This window comes from Hydra viridissima, unplaced genomic scaffold (genome assembly GCF_058129835.1).
Source record: "Hydra viridissima isolate aposymbiotic clone 2 unplaced genomic scaffold, HvirCarnegie_v1 scaffold_7, whole genome shotgun sequence".
NCBI classification, from domain to species: domain Eukaryota; kingdom Metazoa; phylum Cnidaria; class Hydrozoa; order Anthoathecata; family Hydridae; genus Hydra; species Hydra viridissima.
This window is the reverse complement of record NW_028324306.1, coordinates 15,347,947-15,359,461: the sequence shown is the minus strand read 5'-3', so window position 1 is coordinate 15,359,461 and position 11,515 is coordinate 15,347,947. Positions and strand designations below refer to the sequence as shown.

Sequence of the window (11,515 nt, the reverse complement as noted above, 5' to 3'; positions counted from 1 at the left end):
TAAAGGATAGAGTAGGAGTCTAGGAGAATAGAAGGGAAGAGCATAACAGTACTAGTACAGCCACATACAAGTTCATCTTAAAATATGGCATATCAGTTCACTTCACTTTAAAATTTTTGCTAATAGAGCTTGAAGTTGAAGTCATTAAACTTGAACTTGAAGTCATTGAGCTTAAAACCTGAACGAAGTCACGCGACGTTCGTTTGTTTACTTTTTGTATGCACTCGTTTCGTTTACTTAAACGATTTCGAAGACAGTTAAATTTTTGGAAGTGAATTTGAAAGCCGTTAGAAATTTTAAAAAGTTTTAAAACACGCCATTTTCGAATTTACACAACTTTTTACGATTTTGAAAACCGCGAAAATAAACTTTATTTGAACTAATACGATTTTGAAAACCGTCAAATTAAATTTTATAAAACTTTTTACGGTTTTGAAAACCGCGAAAATATATTTTATTCGAAGTAATACGATTTTGAAAACCGTTTAAATAAATTTCATACAACTTTTAACGATTTCGAAACACGTTCACACACGACTTTTTGCGACGTCGAACCTTCGACTTCGACTTCGAAACACATCGACCTCGATTGTTTTATCTCTAGAAAAAACTCCGTCGGAGTCGAGAAAAAATCGGAGCTTCGATAAAACTTTGTTATAAATTAAAAAATTAAACTATCTAGTTGATAATTAAACATTGTTCTTATATTTGATTTTTTTATTTTCATATATTTCGATTTATAATTTATAATAAATTTTTAAAAAAAATTATATTTTTATATTCCTTCGTACTTAAATATTTTTCTTATCGCAATCTTTTAACGAACAAGTTTTATCTAATAAATGGCTTTCTAACCAGCATCGGTTAGGAAGAAGGCGTGAACTTTCAGTTAAATGCCCTTCCACGGTGCTCTGTAATAAAGACTTCTTGGGGTACCTATAGTAAAAACTAAAAAAAGAATATTAAAAAAGTATTTATTCTGAAGATCTTTTAAAATAATATTTTAAAAAGATGAAAACATTTTTCATTTCATCAGAAAGTGAACTACGAAACTTTGTGTGAAATCTGGAAGACGAGGAGAAAACTCTTTCTGCTTCTGAGGAAGTTGCTTGAATTCTGTGGATGGCTAGTTCAAATATCAAAACTGCTTCTGATTTCACACCAGTTACTTCGTATTCTTTTAACTGATCGGTGAAGGTCTTGACTTTTTTTGGCTTTTTAGCTGTTGATTGATTTTGATATAAAACTTCTTGAATTTCGACAAAAAAAGATGTCGATTGTGATGGTTCTTCTTGTTTGCTTTTAGCGCGATCATCTGATTTTGTTTGGAAACTATTTTCTTTTGTTGCAAATAGTTGATCAAACAATTTTGCAGCATAAACTTGAATATCTTTTTTGGAAGCGTAAAAAAAGGTGTGGTTTTTATTTTTAAAAAAATCGGGATTGTGCAAATAACGACTTAATGATACCAACATAATGTTTTTACGATTTTCGTATCTGGGAGATTAACGCCTCTGCAAAATTAGAACTGATGTCAGTTTCTACAACCTTCAATTTCCTTACTAACGTTTCCATAATGATGTCACACTCCAAAATTGTTGTATTTGGTTTTTCCAATCGAACTGCAGCGTCAGCAATGACTTCCAATAAGTCAGACAGCGATTTTAAGAAATCCAAGTCAATATCATCTAACATGTTTAAGCAGTTTAGTTCTTCGAGTGTTTTTTTTACAGCTTCTAAGCAGTCCAAAAATCTTTTGATCATCTGAAAAACACTGTTCCATCTAGTGCGGTTGTCGAGCAATAGTCCTTTGTCATGCGAAGATCCGTAAACTTTGTGTATTATTCTTTTAAGAACTTCATATCGAAACGATGAATATTTTAAAAACTTAAATAGTATTCGAAGTTTCTGTAGACTTTTTTCGATATTTTTTTCATATTCAATTTCATTCTCCGAATAGTCAATAAGAAACTCTCCTTCAGACTTTCCATCAGTTTCTGTTTCTGTTTCAATATCCGATTCAGTTTCTTTGTTCACACTTTCGCGACAACTTTTTTTAGCGTATAGCAAATCACAAACACTCAAATGAATTGAATGATTCTGGCAGATTTGATGTGGAAACGTAAACATGGTACCCAATTTCACCATCCAGCTACAGCCATCCGTAGTTTTACCTGCAACATCTTCATCATCTATACCGAATTCTTTTAATTTTTGCATTATTAAAATGTTTAATGTTTCGGCAGAACTAGGAGACGGCAATTTCACCATTCCTAAACAGGAAAGGGTTAAGAACCTGCACACATTAGCACCTACATACATTAAAACCCACACGCATACATTAACACCTATACACACGCTAATTGCATCTTGAAGACGTGATTCACGACATATTGTAAATAATGATCTTGACTTTTTTTTGTAAAGGTAAGCTACTAAATAGTTAAAATACATTAACTAATATCACACACGCATCATATTTTAAAAGTTACTGTTTACAATATCTTTGCTTAAAAATTAAAAAATTCTTGCTTTTTGACAAAAAAAGATATTTTATTATGCATTACATTTTATTATACCGCAACTGATTTTTGTGGATTTAAAAACTTCTATTATTAAAAAGATACTATTATAATCAAAAGAGTTTCTTAAATAGTACAATGGAAAAGTACGAGTATGTTCTATTATATGGTTTGGAATAGAATAAGCTTATTTTTCGAGGTTTTTTCCACCACCACCACCTGTCCCACTGTGCATTACTAATTGCTTTGCGATGTAAATTTGTGTTGATATTGAACAAAGAGAACACTTATATTTTGAAAACAAAATGAACTATTGTAAAAGCAGCGTAGAAATAAAAAAAGAATTAAATTATTTTACGAGTAAAAATTGATATTTTCTAAAAACCTCGTCGAAGTTCCGTCGAGGTTTCTCGATTTCTCTCGAACTCCGAAACTCCGAAAAATCGAGAAAAATCCGACGAGACGGAGTTCCGAATGGATCCATTGGTTTTAAGTTACTTTTACAAACTTCCATCTTAACTCATTTACTTCTTCCTACCTAAAAGCTTTATTTCTGGACTACATTTCCTCATTTTGTACTTAAGTGATCACTTAGCATCATTTCATGCATCAAAAATGACAATTATATTTTTTCAAAGTCCCTAAAGCCACTTTTCCTGTTTGTTTTGCTTTTTAGGTCAATTTAAATCCCAGTAATCACTCTATTATCTTAGTTTTGTTCATTTCATCTTATTTTTATTTTAATATACATATCAATTTCATATTTTCTAAAGATAAGTTATATTTGTAATAATCATAATATATCCTTAATGACAGTCAAGAAATAATATATTGTTGGAAAACCTGTCAATGATCTATTTGCATTCTGGTTGAAACAATTCATTTGATAAATAAGTTATTAGCATTTAATAATAATTTTTAAAAGAAAAACAAAGTTGAGAGTTGAACAAAAATATACATTCAATTACCCAATATAGAAATAAAACAAAACATTTATTGCGTTACAATTTCATGTTAAACGTCACTGTAAATACTGCGTTTTTATGAGTGTATAACGAAATAAATTACGTAATATTACTTCTCAAAAAATCATTGCAGGTATTATATAAAGGAAATCCGAAGATGCTTCTTCACATAACACACCTTTCAAAAACGTGGCACCGTTTTTTTTTATAAATTGATTTTGCATGTGTTTTATAATTTGTAATTCACTTTAATTAGAAATTGAAAAAATTCAGATCTAAACCGCTTTTCATTGAAAGTTTAAAAAGTACTTAATGATAAGGGAAGACCAATTAGATAAGTTTTATTTAAAAATTCCAAGTGTTTATGTCGCAAACCTTTCTTCAAAAACCTGAAAAACTCTGAAAATCGAATCTTAAAATAGATGCCCAGCAGATTAAAATTGTAACTTACAGCAATTTGTAATTAAAAACAAGGCGCTCAAACCACGTCTCAACTAACGTATAACAAGATTTAAAAAAATGTTTTTTGGGTAACAGTGAGAACGTATTTTTCGCAAACTAAAAAGTTAGTCCACTAAATTTAGTTAGACTATAAAGTTAGTTAACTATTATTAGTTACGCTAAAATGTGAGTCGACTGATTTTAGCTAGACTAAAAAGTTAGTCGACTAAATTTAGTTACAGTTTTTTTAGTTAAGTTAGTTAGAATTTTTAGTTTTGATCACAGCACTACTAAAATCTTTGTCTCGTGTTTTCGAAGTTGTTAGCAATTTCAGGTTTTCTGTTTAGGGTTGGATGTTTAATCACTTCATTGAGAGGTGTTAACAATGCCGAGATTCATTTTTAAAAATGACCCTCCACCGACAATTTCAGGCTAGATTATGTGATTTGCTGAGTATTCTCTTTCAAGCGGCACATTTTTGGTTAATTTTTTCCAAATTCTTGCAATGCAAAACGTCAGTGCTCTTGATGATGAACAAGTCTTTTTTGATTCTTTCTATTTTTATTTAACTCGATGCTTTTTATTTAGCTTTTATTTTCCAATCTAACAAACTAAGCACTCATGGTTCATAGAGTTTTGAGTGTATGATTTCATCTGAAAGGAGACAAAAAATTGAACAATGAGGGATATCGAGCGTTTTGGTTGTTTCGGTAAAATCATCTTTCAACGGTCGTCACAAACTCTTTTAACACCTTTCCATTATTGAAATCCGAGTTCTTTTTCAAAAGTTTGTGCACTCATAAATGTTATAAATTCTCGTTCACATGTTTGCAAACGTCAAAATACAAAGTTTTGTCGCAAGCTACAGCATTTTTACCTATGGCATTTTTGAATTTTTTCAATGTGAAGTAAATTGTATGAAATCGTAATAGATTTCAAAACAAACTTTAGACAATTTTAATATTAAGGATTCGATAAATGGAGTGATAAGTGGGATTAAAATTATAAATGTTGTAATCAAGTAATAATTCATTTTTTATTTGAAATAAATTTAAATGACTATTTCTTCATTTATATCATTTACTTATAAAAACTGATACCAAATAAACACAAAACTATGGTTGAACTCATATTTCAATGGTACTTTTCATTGAAATCTTAAAAATGGAAAATCTCTCTCGAACAAAGATTTCGCTATTTTGCATAGTATCTTTACCATATACGAATATTCATACCTCCAACGGGTTTTATTGGGAATCGTCGTAACACTAAAATTTACGGGCTTTGACGAGAAAACAGCTTTTCACTAGCTTTTCACTTATGCACTTGTTCATATAGACCGTTCATATCAATTTTGCCTGTTTTTTTTTCAATACTTGGATGCAGTGATATTTTCGTAACCGAGAACGAAAACGAGAACGAAATTTATTTTAAAAACAAAAACCGAATTAAAATTATAATTTTTAATTTTCGAACTAAATAAAAGTTGAATCGAAAATTATTATAAAACGAAATTTTTTTCGTTCCATTTTTAAATTCCATTCAAAGACTTCAATTTATGACTTCAAGCATAAAAATATTTACCTTGCTTTTTTATTTTATTAAACATGTCTCGAAAGAAGCAGTTAACGAACGAAAACCTACATGATGAGTTTGAGTAAACTTTTTGCTGGTAGAAAGAGAAATAAGAGGCCGGTTGAATAAAAATGAGCATTTGCTTTTACTCAGTAATTGGTCAGCTTTACATGAATAAAAACTTAAGGAGTTTTTCTCATATTTTTATTCACATAAAGTTGAGCAATTACTGAGTAAATTGCTTAACTTTACGTGAATAAAAATATGAGGAAAACTGCTGAAGTTTTTATTCACGTAAAGCTGACCAATTACTGAGTCAAAGCAATTGCTCATTTTTATTCACCCAGCCTAATACAGTACGGAAATGGTCTGATTACGATGCATTATCCGACAAATCAGTGTGCTTAGCAACACTAGATGTTAAAAAAGTATACAATTCAAAGTTGCGTGGAAAGAAACACCCACATTCATGTGAACAAATTTCTGATTGTGTTGAAAATTTTCCAAAAAAATGGAAAATTTCCGGAGAAAAAATATTGCTTGTAATTTCGGACAAAGAAGCAAATATGGTCAGAGGCATAAAATTATTGGGAATGAAAGGTCAAGCTGAACGTGATATACTTAGTGAATTAGAAAATTAGGTTAATGAAGAGCAGATGATGGGTTCAAAAGAACACGAGAATATAACAGGTAGTGAAGAATGGAAATAAGTTGCCTTGATAGCCGAAAACTTGGCATTTAGAAGATTGGGATGATATGGAATACAATTAGTTGTTAAACTATGCAAGATTAACAACTAATTGTATTCCATATGATGGTAGATGTTATGGCTTACTATTAAAGACTGGTGGAGATCAAGACATTTATAAACGAAGTGCTTGATGATCTAAACATCGATTCACTTGCTAATAGTGAATGGATATTGCTTCAAGATTTTTTCAATCTTCTAGAATCTTTTGCCATTGAAACTGAAAATCTCCAGACAATACTCAATTTAGAATGCCACCTTGAGCAGTTTAGAGAAGCAAAAGATATAGCAGCTAAAATGCTTGCTGACCTAGTTATATAATAATAGTCTATTCAAAATAATTTACATTCAGCATATAGATGAAAGAAGACTTATTCCAGGTAATGAAGCACAAACTGAACTCAATAAATATTTTATTGAAATTATGAATAGCCATACGTGCCAAAATTATTTAAACTTCTGGAAGATAAGACGTGCCGTTTACCCACATCTTGCACCAATAGCAGAAGATCTCATTGCAGCTTCTGCAACACAAGCATATGTTAAAAGACTTTTTTCAATCTGTGATCTGTTCACAAATAGACGAAGAAATCGGATATCAGCATCATTGGAAATGCAAGTTTTCTTAAAACAAAACTATCATCTAATCTAGAAAAGCAGATAATCTTATAAGTACGACTAAAGTCAATACAACAGTTATTGAGTCAGTAATCTTAGTCAATTCAATATTCATTAGTTAATGGTATTAGTTGTCTTTTTTTGTTTTATTTTATAACTTTCTTTTATTTCAAACTGCAGAACGTTTTTATGTTTCTATTTGTGTATAATATAACGTTACACTTGATTACGCTTTCTCATTTTTGTGTTCGCCTATAACGCTGAGTCTTACTTCTATTAATTATATATGCCTATATTATATGTATATTGTATTATCTATATATTATATTACAATTAAAATAAAATATATTATATTACAATTATATTAAAATTAGATGAGATAAAAATTTTATTCAACAAACTGAATAAAAACTAGAATTACAATTATATTTGAACGAAAATATCACTGGTTGGATGTTTGATTCATCTATTACATGCAGTTCAGCTGGTAATATTTTGGAAACTTTATATTTCGTAATAGTTGCCACAAATGAGCTTATGAGTATGTATGTACGTGTGTATGTATGTATGTATGTATGTATGTATGTATGTATGTATGTATGTATGTATGTATGTATGTATGTATGTATGTATGTATGTATGTATGTATGTATGTATGTATGTATGTATGTATGTATGTATGTATGTATGTATGTATGTATGTATGTATGTATGTATGTATGTATGTATGTATGTATGTATGTATGTATGTATGTATGTATGTATGTATGTATGTATGTATGTATGTATGTATGTATGTATGTATGTATGTATGTATGTATGTATGTATGTATGTATGTATGTATGTATGTATGTATGTATGTATGTATGTATATTTTTATTGTTTTTAACACCTAAACATTCTTCAGCTTTTTGTTACATAAAGGTTTGTTGTTTGAAATATAGTTTCTAAACCTTCGATTGCTAAATGGAAACATTATTTTTGGGGTAGCGTTTCAGTATTGATTTTGCACTACAAAGGCCAGAGCTGCCTGACTCTTTCTGCAAACATGAGTCAGGTAGACTTGATTGCTTTAAGTTTATAATTCTGGGGTTTGATTTCCTGTTGATTTCCAAGTAAATTTTGATAATATTACTAACCTTATTTTATCTTCTAAACGATTATTATTTATTACACCATTGATATTCAAAACGGAAGCGTTGAAAAATTGCATTATTAGCCAGTTTAATTTACAGCCAGGTTTTATACTTTATTGTAAATTGCATAATTTTCACTCGCTCAAGTATTAAACTAACAATGAAAACTTCATACTGCTGTCAGATATCTAATTAATTTTGTGTTTGTTTTGATGTCCTAAAATGAGTTCAAAAATTCGAAGTCTCCACTGACTTATTATAATTATTTCAGAATATCAACCTGATAAAATTTCTTAATTATCCAGATTCTTTTTAATACATTTTTCAAAGCTTTGCAATACCAAATTATTAGCTTACGGAGGAGCTCCTTGCGGGAAAAACACCACCATACCAGTTTACAAGTAGCACATTCTCAAGTTGAATGAAGTAAGCAAAAATATGGCCACTTGCACCGGAAATTTCTTTGAATACAACTCTAAAATTCTAAACTCATTTTGTAACCAATCGTGCAATATTAGGTATATAATATCTAACAAAAATTAATTTGTGACAAGATTGTGTTCTAGAATGACAAATGAACAAACGAGATGAACTTTTTAGAATGACATTTCATTTATTTTTGCTTTATCTTTAACTAATACATATCTATGGATTTGTGTTGTAAAAGTGAGCACTTTGACCTTAGGATAATTTTTTAATAAAATTCTGTCTCTTCAAGCAAAACAAAAAGAAATTTTAGACAATTGAAAAAGTTTTGTCACTTAATGCTTTTTTTTTTTTAATTTCAAAATGCTAGAATGTCATTAAATGTCAAATAATGTCCTTTAATACTATGCGATGTTTTTAAACTTTTTTCACAAAATGTTCCACTAAAGTTGTTGAAGCACATTTTTAAGTATATTTGCTATTAATATAATTAAGTAAGCATGATGAGTTATTCATACGGAGTTCATTTCCACAACCAAGGTTCTGATGGCAAAAACAAGTTCAAATTATTGTTACATAACTATGAGCGCCATTTTGAGCTCTAAAGAAATTTTCAAGCTTCTGATCCTCAAAAATAGTTAATAGTAAAAAAAACTCATACGATGGATAATTACGCTAAGATAGGTGGAGTTTTTTTGGGATTTTTTCAAAAGTTAACATGTGGTTTTTGTTCTTAAGCCTTGAACATAACTTAATGTGCGTTTAAGTAGCATTCTTAAGAAATAATTTTGCAGATTTATAACCTCCTCAGCGTTATCTATAAGCACTTCCAAAAGTTACAACTCTTGCAGTGGAAGAAGAATTAATTGTAAAATAGTTAATTGACCACATTTATTCGGGTCAATATTCTTTAAATAATCTGTACATATGCAATAAGCTTAATTCGCTCAATCTTGTAACTTAGTTGAACGTAAACAGATTCAATCTTCTCAGTACCCTGAAAGAAGGCTCTGCAGCTGCTCCAGACGAAGATTTGTCAACAGAAATCTTCATAGCATCATATTACTTGGTATAAGAGCTGTAAGTATATTCGGAAGCTTTTTCATTGCATCTACTGTCTATTTGATTGTCTATTTGATTCTTGATTTTGTAAACCAGTTTTGTAAACCAGTTTGTATAAGTAAACCAGTTTGTTTATGTTTAAAATGGATAAACTAATATCACTTAAAAGTTAAATTGAATTTCTCTGCAGATATTAATAAATTAGTGCTGTCATGGCCCATATTCCATACGACTTTTTCAGCTTTGAAAACAAGCCAGTAAGAGACCAAGTTAAGCGATTTTAAAAAAAAACAATCCATCAAAACTATAATAAAAATATTTGCTATGTAAATCCAAATATAGATTACTTGCATTTATTTAATTTAAAAGTCTTTATAGAAATGTTTCAGAATCATTTTTCGCGATTAGTTAACCTCATTTCTATTATAAACTTTTTTGATTTACTGATTTTCCGTAGGGTTTTGGTTCAGTGGTTAAAAAGAAAGAAAGTCCATGTTTAAGCACGTTGCTTGAAGTATGATGATAAAATGCGTAACTTGTGGAGTAGGATTAGCAAGAGTTTTTGTTTAGAATGTTTACAAAACATGTTTATATAACTTTACGTTTTATTATGCAAATTATGCTTTCAAAACTTACCGCCAATAAAAAAACTATTTTAATCTTCATTTTTAAATTACAAAATACCAGATGGTAGCAGGTGAGTTGTGTTATCTTCACTTTACGAATAATGAAATGAGGCCATTTCTAATAGATATTTTTGAAAAACGCATTAGTCGTGAGGATAACAAAATCCGAAAATAATAATATTTTTATATTCAGATCAATCCATAATATTTTTATACTCAGATCAATCCATAACATTTTTATATTCAGATCAATCCATAATATTACTCCTTCAGTTGTTTTTCTTTTAGAGTAAAGTGAGAATAGTGTCGTAGTATGCTACAACATTTTTGTGCTTTAGGTCAACGGTAGTTAACCCTCTACCACTAGCATCACTGGCGGACAAAATTTGTTAAGACGCGTCAACATCACGGACGTATGAAGTCTTAGTATCTGATATTTTTTATTTTCTTTAAAAATTCGGAGTAGCTTCAACTGATAGCTTTGTGTTAGTATTGTATATTTTTTTTAGTTCTCTGGAACTTGTGCAGCAAATATCTAAATTTTATTAAATTAAAACAACTAAATATGTTGCTTTTTCATCCAACTAAGTCTCACTTCTCTCCAGATTATTTGGAAAGTGAGACAGACTATACGCTGCCTTTTTGAAAGTGTTTCCATATTAATGCAAAAATGTGACACCACAAACCTTTAAGTGAGTAAATCACATAATTGGCTATTGGCTTGCAAAATTCTGGGTTCCGTAAAGCATTTCTTTTAAAGTTATGGACATTTCCCAAAAAAGTATCTCATTTTGTCCCAGCTTACATTAGTTTTTACGTTTAATTTGTTTTTATAGTTAATTCTCTTGTTGTTCATTTCCTTTTTGACTGAACTAAGGTGGTTTCTATATGTGGCCTTTATGCTACTCAAGTTCAATAATTAGTAAAAAACCTTCTGTACTTCAACCTGACTGAATTCGAGTGTTTTAACATTTTCGCCATTATTATGTCGTTCTTATTATCATTTTTATTCTTTATGGGTTTAACAACATTGAGGTATCCCCCATCTCACACATTTACACCAAACTAACCCCTATTCATTAAATTTGTGTTAACAGCTGGTAAAACGCTACAAATTTTAACATAACTGGCATACCGCATTCCAAATTCACGGCGACTTATTGAAAAGTCTTTAACTCAAAATTTTTGACTCTACTCGCTTCAAAACTAAAACTTCAACCCAATGTAACTGAGAAATACAATCCACAGGAGAGAAACTTGGTTATAAAAACTACAGTGAAGAGAAGAGAAAGTTTAATCGATTATGTATTGTACAACAATTAATGTATATGCGTATGTAAAGAACGTTGAATATTTTCTGTGCAACAAAATGATAAAAATAAAAAATAATCAACA

At 29.8% G+C, this 11,515-nt stretch overlaps 1 pseudogene; it reads left to right on the top strand.

The window, feature by feature from the left end:
* Positions 1 to 5,838: 5,838 nt before the first annotated feature.
* Positions 5,839 to 7,549, top strand: LOC149886329 (uncharacterized; annotated as a pseudogene).
* The last annotated feature ends 3,966 nt before the right edge of the window (positions 7,550 to 11,515 follow it).